The following is a 9,043-nucleotide window of genomic DNA, read 5'->3' on the forward strand; positions in this document are numbered from 1 at the left end:
ATCTTAAATGAAAATGGAAAATATCTTTGATTCCCTGCATATCATTTATTATGAGCAGATAAATTCAATCTTGAATGGCCAATTAATGAAAGTGAAGATTCTGGGGATAATGCAACATCTGATCAGGCAACAACTGAAGAACAAGAGGAGGAATTAAATAATGTAGAAGAAAGGCTGATTAATCTAGAAAAAGGTATTAATATTTAATCATAAAACTTGTATGAGTGTAGAGATGATTTTAGTTCTTGCCTTCTGTCCACATATACCATATTACATCCAAATGAGATGGACTTGAACCATGTCTTGCATAGTTCTATAATTAGTTGTAATAAATGATTAATATAATTCATTATCATTTCTCAACATGTTATGGATGAGATCTTGTAGTGTGTTTGTAGTGTGTTACACACATACTTTTAGTTCGAAATAATACAGCATTGTGCTTATTGCGCTATTGTGTAGCTAATTGCCTTCAGGCTACACTGCCTTGGTAGCCTTTGTGTGACACTAGGTCACACATTTAATCTACATTTGACTGTCATATAGTAAAGACTTTAATTACGCGCAAATACTTCACCAAAATTTATCTACGACAATTGGAGTACAAGTGTAAACCAAAGTACGTAAGTTTAATAGTTATTGGTTATATTCTTTATTGTTTATAGTTAGTTTGTTAATGACATTGACATTGTGTTTTGCTGCATGGTTTAAGCAATTTAGCTTAGTAGTTTTTACTGTCATATTTTAGTTCGAACCTTACACCTGCCACATCTATATCTACGTTTGCGTCTAATCATCAACCTAAGATTTAGCTACAATTCTACGTATCTACAGTATACTATATACGCCTAACCTACGAGTTACACATCGTGCTATACCGATTCAAATATCTCGCTACTTCAACACGTTGTGTGATTTGTACAAAGGCTCTTGTTCTAATTGATTAAAATTTATTATTTGTAGGTTTGTTGTGAGTCTTGATTCAGTGTTTTTGTGTGATCGAAGAGAAGAACTCCGTTTGCAACAAAGGAAAAGACAATTGGAGCTGCAAACAAACTTAGCTGAAGCGGAAGAACGGGCTTATGCAGAAAAAGAGGAACTGGAAACGTTTCATACCATAGACATAACCAGACCAAACTAGCCTAATTAACCAGGAACCAGAACGAAGCCGATTCAAGCAATCAGTGCTGGCAACAAAAGAGTTGGATGATAAACTGAAGGCGGAAAATGCACGTGTGAATGAAGCGATCCAAAGAATCTCTTTGGCCCAAACCCAAACAGAGGAAAGGCATAGTGTTAAGTCAGAATCACCACACTCCTTGCCAAGCAACCCTTATCCCCAGAACGTACCGTGGAACGATTACACCCGACACAACGCTCAGCCTGTTGGGAACGGTGGAGATATATTTTTAAAATTGCTTGAGTCTCAAGACCATCAGAATCACATGTTTAATCAACTCCTCCAGCAGCAACAAGCCAGCATCAATTCCCTGACCCTTCCTCATCCTAATCTTCCCCTCTTCGACGGTGATCCTACCAAGTACTGCGACTTCATACAATCGTTTGAGATCTTAATCGAGATGTAAACCAGTAGTTGCAGTTCTAGAATGTATTATTTGGTGCAGTATACAACCGGACAGTCTCAAGAATTAATGCGAAGCTGTCTCCCGAAGAAAGACGGCGAAGGATATTGTGAAGCCAGAAAACTGTTGTCGGAACGGTTTGGTCAACCCTATAACATTGCTTGTGCCTTGATTGATAAGATCGCGAATGGGCCCACGATCAAAGCTGATGACAGCGTGGGTCTCCAGAAACTGTCCGTTCAGTTTACCAGTTTATATTCGGAAAGATACACAACGATGGCAAGAGTCCAGGGAATGTGAACAACGAAAGACCGCAACAAAAAAAAAAAGGAAATATGTGACAGGCCTCTCAATATGTATTGGTACCTTCCGCACCATCCCGTTTTCCACCCTAAGAAACCCGATAAGACCAGAGTGGTGTTCGACTGTTCAGCCAAATATTGGGGAACATCCTTGAATGAACATCTTCTACAGGGGCAGGACTTGAAAATTCGCTCGTGGGAGTTCTCACTCATTTTCGTGAAGAAAGGGTCGCCCTATGAGTTACACATCGTGCTATACCGATTCGAATATCTCGCTACTTTGACACGTTGCATGACTTGTAAAAAGGCCCTTGTTCTAATTGATTAAAATTTATTAGTTGTACGTTCGTTGTTGAGTTCGAATATTCTATCTCACTTATATCTGCATCTAACCTGGGACTCTTGTATTCTGCGACCGGGAGTTACACATACTGCAGGTAATTAATTTATTATTTTTATTTAGATTTTGTAAACACCTTGTGTGGTAGCACCAATGAACCAGAAATAGAAAATGAGCCATCCCTGTAAGTGGCTTGGTTAAAAATTTCTTGAATACTCTAATTTCAAGCAGGGAAATCATGTATAGAAAAAAATTAAAAAATTAATTAAAACATAAAAAAACAAACATGGAATCCTCACTACTCTTAGCACATTCAATTTAATTAATTACCTTATTATCTAAAAATCTAATTTACCAGGTACTTATTATATTATCATGTCTCACTTTTAAATCTATATAGTCCTTCTTATCACTAAACACAACAAAATGGTGGACAACACTAACACCAAATAGAAAAGAAGTATTTCAAAAGATAAACTGTAGTATAGGTAAATTCTGTTTAGTGTTAATACAACCCTGCTTGACAATTCCTATCCAATACTTAGGAGTTGAGATAATTTGAAATGCTTCCTTATAGGGTGTCCAAGCTGGGTTAAAACTTTCGACCTTTGAAGAAGAAACAGACCCTAACCCAAAAATTACAAAAGGCAAGTGATTTACATGTATTAAAAAGCAATATAAAAATAAAACAAAATTTTCATATGCAATATATATTTTGCAATCTGACAGCTTTTAAATATTTACAATAATAAATAACCGTTCTTCACTTGTACACACACTTAGATAAGGCCATGAAACGGCTGTTTGCAGAGAGGACAGTCGGAGTTCAAACAAGAAGAGGTACAATATGCAAATGATATTATCAACTATATGTAAAAGCTTATATACTGGTAATGTAAAATTAATAAAGTAGAATTTTTACTCAAAAAATACTTTGCAGTCAGGCAGAACATTTCAACAAGCTCCCCAACAACAGAGCATTGCCAAGCATATGGCCTAGTAAGTCCAACAAAAGATTGGTCTAATCAGTGGGTACAGTGTGATGGCTGTGATAAATGGTTTCTTTTGTAAGTAGCAATATGATATTGAAATATTAATTTCACAAAATACAATCAAGACACTCATCGTAACTCTATGGAATAGTCCTCCAAATTAAAGCAAATATTTTTCGAACATATATTGCTTCGGAGAGAGACCCAATTAAAAATTGTTACCCCACACAAGTCAACGTGCCGAAAAAATATTTTAGACAATAGCCTGCGTAGCAGGCGTTTTTAAATGGGGGGAGGGGGAGGAAGAGGGAGGAGAGCGCAAGGAATGTTGAAGAAAAGGGGGGAGGGAGGGAAGGGAACACCTGCTCTGATGGCCTAGGTATTTGCTTTTCTACGGCCAGTGGCTGCCATAAAAATCTGCTTGGCTGACACAGTTCATTAGTATTCAGGGGTTTCCTGATAGTATCAATCACAAGGCAATACAGCGGGTTTTGAAGACGAGCAAATAGACAATCTTCTTTCAAGAGCTCTTGAAGAACTTGAGAACACGACTGGTCGTTCTTTCACATTAAAATGGGAGCAAGATATCGCAGTTGGAGATCTTCCGTCAGAAAAAGATGTATACTTATTTATTTATTACTTTAACTAGATTATTATTTCATTTAGAAAACACAAAACAAAAAACAATCATGCATTCAGAGATGTTTATGGTGAACTGGCTGTTCTCCATTCTTTATGCAGAGAAGGTAAAAATCACTAAATCATGGCATACATATCAGTTCCGTTTTCACAAAAAGTGTTGCTTATGTTGTGACATTATTTAACGGTTGTAAATAAAAATTCCTTCTAAGTTGTTCAGTTTAAATTATGTGTTATATTATTTTAATGCATATTAGGTGTACCAGTTCTTGCTCTAACTGGAACTGCTGATAAGCTAACCCAGGAAAACATATGCAAGCAACTGTGCCTTAAATCAGACTGCACAAAGATTTTCATCAGTCCCAATAGAGTGAATTTTCGGTTTTCTGTGACAAAAGTAAAGAAAGAGGAAATTAACTTACAGTGGGACTGGCTAATTGATGAAGCTAAACAAAAAGGAGTGCATTTTCCAAAAACAATTATTTTTTGTAATACTCTGAAAGAAATTGCCAGTGTTATCAATTTGCTACTCATACAAGAAATATTTGAAGATGTCCCTAATCTGGACTGTGCTTTGGGCTTTTTTTTCGAGTTAGCTCATTGTGACTATGAATGTGAAAAAACCGAGGAAAAAGACAATGCGAATGGTTACTAAATAGATTACTTTGAATCTGATCATTAATGTGATATGTCATGAGCAAGTTTGAGAAAAAACTATGTAGTTTTTTTGTAGACTATAGTGTTTATGTACCTCATATTGTAAAGATTAAGCATTAATTATTCAATATGATTCTTTACTATAAAAAAACAGATTATGTACAATAGAAGCCAGAAATTTCTGAACCAGTATTTTGTTAGGGCTTGTTTTGATTGAAAGTATTATTTTTTTGTCTTGTTTGTATATAGATTCCCACTGCTTGAGCAAACCAGTCATCCACTTGTGGAGGTCTCTATAGTCCAGACTACGAAATAGACTAGAAGGGAATTTAGGAAATTTCCGACCAGACTGGTAATTGAATGCGTCATTTTTCATTAGATCGGCAACAATTTGCTTTACTGCTTCTTCTGGATTTCCTTGTGACCTATGTCCAACATCTCTTGAGATAGAACAGTTAGTTATTGTCTATGGCGCCCACCACCATTTCCAATGATTCCAATGAGCAGGCCATTCTTTGTGCATTGCTTTCAGACAAATTTGCTCCCAGACTTTGCCATAATGTTTTAAGCAGCTTGTTAAGCTGTTCCATCCTTAGGTCCAATGTATGTTCCTACCTTTGCCATCATGCTTATTACAAAAGCGATCCCACTTCATGTGATGCGCACTAAATGCTGGCAAAACTGCAGTAATCTTGACCAGATAGAGCAATACCACATCAGCATACTTATAGCGGCTACCTACTTTGTATAAAAGAAGAGCCAAAGAGCCATCTTGTAAATATCAAAAACTCTCTCACCATCACCCTCTTTAACAGCATCATTAAATTCAAACAAAAAAAGTCCATAGGCTAATTTTCCTCTGTGGTAGTTATAAATGTAGTTTTCAGCAGGGGAAGGTTCAGTTTCTGTCTCTGGAATTGGCAAATTGTTTTAAATACATTACATATTCTTATATTCTGCTTCTTCTGTTTTGACAAGGACAGCTAGTACCTGTTTCTTGTAACTTTGGTACTGTACACATATCCACATGCTGCCCTGCATTTAAAGTAGCCAAATGAATCCTTGTCATTCAGACCACACTCTACATTCAAATCATGGGAATCTATTTCATGCCTACAATAGTAAAAAGCATCATCCAGTAGCTAGCATAGACCGACCCCTGATTACATCACACCATTCACTGATATACATATGCATGAAGGGCAAACTACACAAATTGAGTGATTTAATGTATACATAATATATAAGGCTTAATCAGCATGTGTAAAATGAGTTGTCAGATCTTAAATGTCTAAAGTCTAATTAATTAGATTAGATAATCAGCAAACCTATTATTTACTTACTTTACTCTTCCTGTGGTAGACATAGGTTTTCTCACAGTTGAATTTTGATTTAAGTCTGAATATATTTATCAACATATTGTGAACATATATCAATCAGCCATTTTCTTTTGGTAACCTTTTCCTCACTAACATCAGGCAATGTGATATTGGGAGAATCTATATAAAGTAAAAGTATCCTCCCTTTAAATTATTATGAACTTAATTATATTTTCCTTATCCCTTTCTGAGCTGTTACAATACAGGCTAACATACCATCTAATCTTGTCATTCCAGCCATCTGCATAAATGATGCACATATATGTGCCTCAACCTCTCTTTCGTGAAACTTCTTATATTCATTGTAATTGTTGTGGACATCTTTTGCTGCAGTTGTTTTTCCAGTTCTGTTCATACTTGCTCTGCTTGTTCCTACTTCAGCTGATGAGCAGTTTTTTACAAAATGTAGAGCTCTCCAACTAAGAAAGTACAGATTGAAATTATAGTTAGTTAAGTTACTCATCAAGATAAGACTTTCACCTCTTAATGCATGAGCGCATCTCACTATGTATGTTACCAGATTATTGATTAAAGTAACGTCGGTGTACTCTATTATCTGATGTAGAATTTACTAGTCACCTCATACAGATTAACTTTGGCATGCCAATCTGCTGCTTCTGGTTGTACTCCCTCAAGCTTGTCATATTGGTTAATGCCATCCTGATATGTCCACTTAGTGTTTCTGGCTCGTTCCTCAAACAGCTGGTCCCCATTTGATGGGAGAGGTCGCAAAATTTTCTTCTTGTTGCCTGGTAAGTAAAGAACACTTTGGTACATACTTCTCTTGATTTGTAATCAACAAATTTGCCATTTCAGTTGCAATATTTGAATTTTGAAACTGCAGGCCCAAACAGCACTAAAGAAAACTATCTCTTATCTAAACTCATCTCTTTGCTATATGCATGTGGAATATGATACAAAACCACATCATGAAGATACTTGAATGGGAGGATGTATTTGCAAATAACTCTGCTGACCAATATTCCCATCTGTTTCTCAGTCTTTGCTGCACATCTCTGCTTGGCAGTAACTCAACAGGCTGAATGTCCTTAATTCCTTTCTGTGGCGTGGTGTTGTCCAAGGGTTATTAGCTCTGCCCAGTACAGCATACTGGTGCAGTGACTGATTTGTATTTTCCTTAGATTGTATTCTGGCATGTACAGTGTGATCGATGTTGTCGCCCACAATCCTGAAATTTAAATTCAGGGGGTGACGGAAATTGAATGAATTAAAGGGGGTGACGCAGCTAAACAGGCTATATCAGTCTCAAAACACAAGAGGGCAGCCGCCCTGTAGTTTGCAAAATTTCCCATGTGAATTACGTAGTTCTTAGTCCCACTTCCTCTAATAACACTATACAGTACGTCCATGTGCGTAATCAAAACGGAAAATTAGTATGCTTTTCAAAAGACAGTGCATGCAACAAAATTGTTGCAAAAGGAAAGTTCGAACGTTTGCGTACATCTTCATACTCTATTTTGCATTAGAGCCTTTGAAAGAATTGCCTCATTAGATGATGTTGATGAGGTTTCGTCATCTGCTAGTGCTGTTTCCCAAGGAAGTGATGAATTTAAATTGGTGGACTGCAACCAAACCCAAAGAGAAAACTCAATTAAGCTAGGTGTAAAACAGACTATGCCATATCATATACCACCAGCACTATTAAGACAAATTGATGAAAGAAATGCTGGGGCAGCATTAGAGTGGCCAAAGGAATTTATTCCACATCAGGAAAATTGTGGTTTATGTGGTAGTCCATTAGGGAAACAAACAAAGCACTCTGGCAGTGATGGTACAGCAACCTTAATCACATCTTCAGTGTGTTTTAGAAATGTTGAAATACATGTAAAGGTGTGTTCTAACAAATAATGCAAAGCTATTAACAGAAAACAACCATATGAATTAGGTGAGTACTGTACAATATCTTTACTGCAATACTATGATATTATATCATTTATTCACATATGATATCATTGGTGGTTGTAATGTATCAACCTGATGTGGTAACTCTGCTCTTTTGGGGGAAAGGATGAGACACTAGGTTGGAAATGTTTTAGAATGCTGTCCAAACATACAGTGCAAATTTAGTACCACTACTGGCTTCTGGAAGTTTTTCAAAACAATGACTTCATTAATTGTAGTACCTTATGCTACTGAATCTAATATCAGACTATTTTGTTCCCAAGACTATTACAGTCTTGCCATATTATAGAAGTGTTCCGAAAAATGTTGAGCGGTTCATTTCCTAACTTCAAGGAGTCTATTTACTAACTTTATTAAAAATTTGAATTATTCCTTAACTTCCCTTTTTCATTTACCAATCAAATTGCTCAAAAATAAAATACGAGATTTGGTTGGTGAATGGGACAGGAAGTTAGGAATGTTTTAAGGAATATTTCAAATTGTTGAGAAAGTTAGGAAATAAACTCAGACTCAAAGTTAGGAAATGAACCGCTCAACATTTTTTGGAACACTTCTATTGGCATGACTGTAATTAAGATTCACTCTGTATATTGCTAGACAAGTTTGATTCATGACATTCATCAAATTTAAATCAATTACTAATGAATTATATACTATTAAATAGTAATTTTCTTTTGTTTTGATAGGTTTGTTCAACATTGCAGACTCAGTGTTGGTTAGCTTGGACATTTTATTGGAATGGAGAGAGCATTTTAAGTTGGGTCATCCAATTTCAAATGTTATTGCAGCTAAGTTGGAGCTAACAAAGAACTTGACTATGCAAGTCTTGGAAAGATGTGAAATTTGGGCAATGTTTATATCTGAGGGCCCTCCTTTGTTATGAGCAGAACCAATGCACAGAACAGACTTGACTCCCACTTTAAAAATTAATATTTTCCTACCACTGGCAATATTATTGTTGAATCGCAATCTTTATATATATATACAATTATATTTTAAATGTCAGTTTACTTTATTTTTAGGACAACACATTAACAACTTGAATCTGCTGCTTTATAATGGATTCTACTGTTATGAAGCCGTTACACAAAGAAATCTAGATGATGTTATATGTAGGGTTTGTGGAATAATAGGGGAGGTATATTTTGGCAATGGCAATGAAAAAAACTGTTGCAGCAACCAGAATGTAAGTACCATTATACAAATGTGTAATTATGTTAGGTCATAT

At 35.9% G+C, this 9,043-nt stretch overlaps 1 pseudogene; it reads right to left on the reverse strand.

Moving 5' to 3' along the window:
• Positions 1 to 5,251: 5,251 nt before the first annotated feature.
• On the reverse strand, positions 5,252 to 6,881 carry LOC114535321 (annotated as a pseudogene).
• Between the last annotated feature and the right edge of the window lie 2,162 nt (positions 6,882 to 9,043).

This window comes from Dendronephthya gigantea, unplaced genomic scaffold (assembly GCF_004324835.1).
Source record: "Dendronephthya gigantea isolate DGI-Jeju-01 unplaced genomic scaffold, DenGig_1.0 000116F, whole genome shotgun sequence".
In the NCBI taxonomy this organism is placed as follows: Eukaryota; Metazoa; Cnidaria; class Anthozoa; order Malacalcyonacea; family Nephtheidae; genus Dendronephthya; species Dendronephthya gigantea.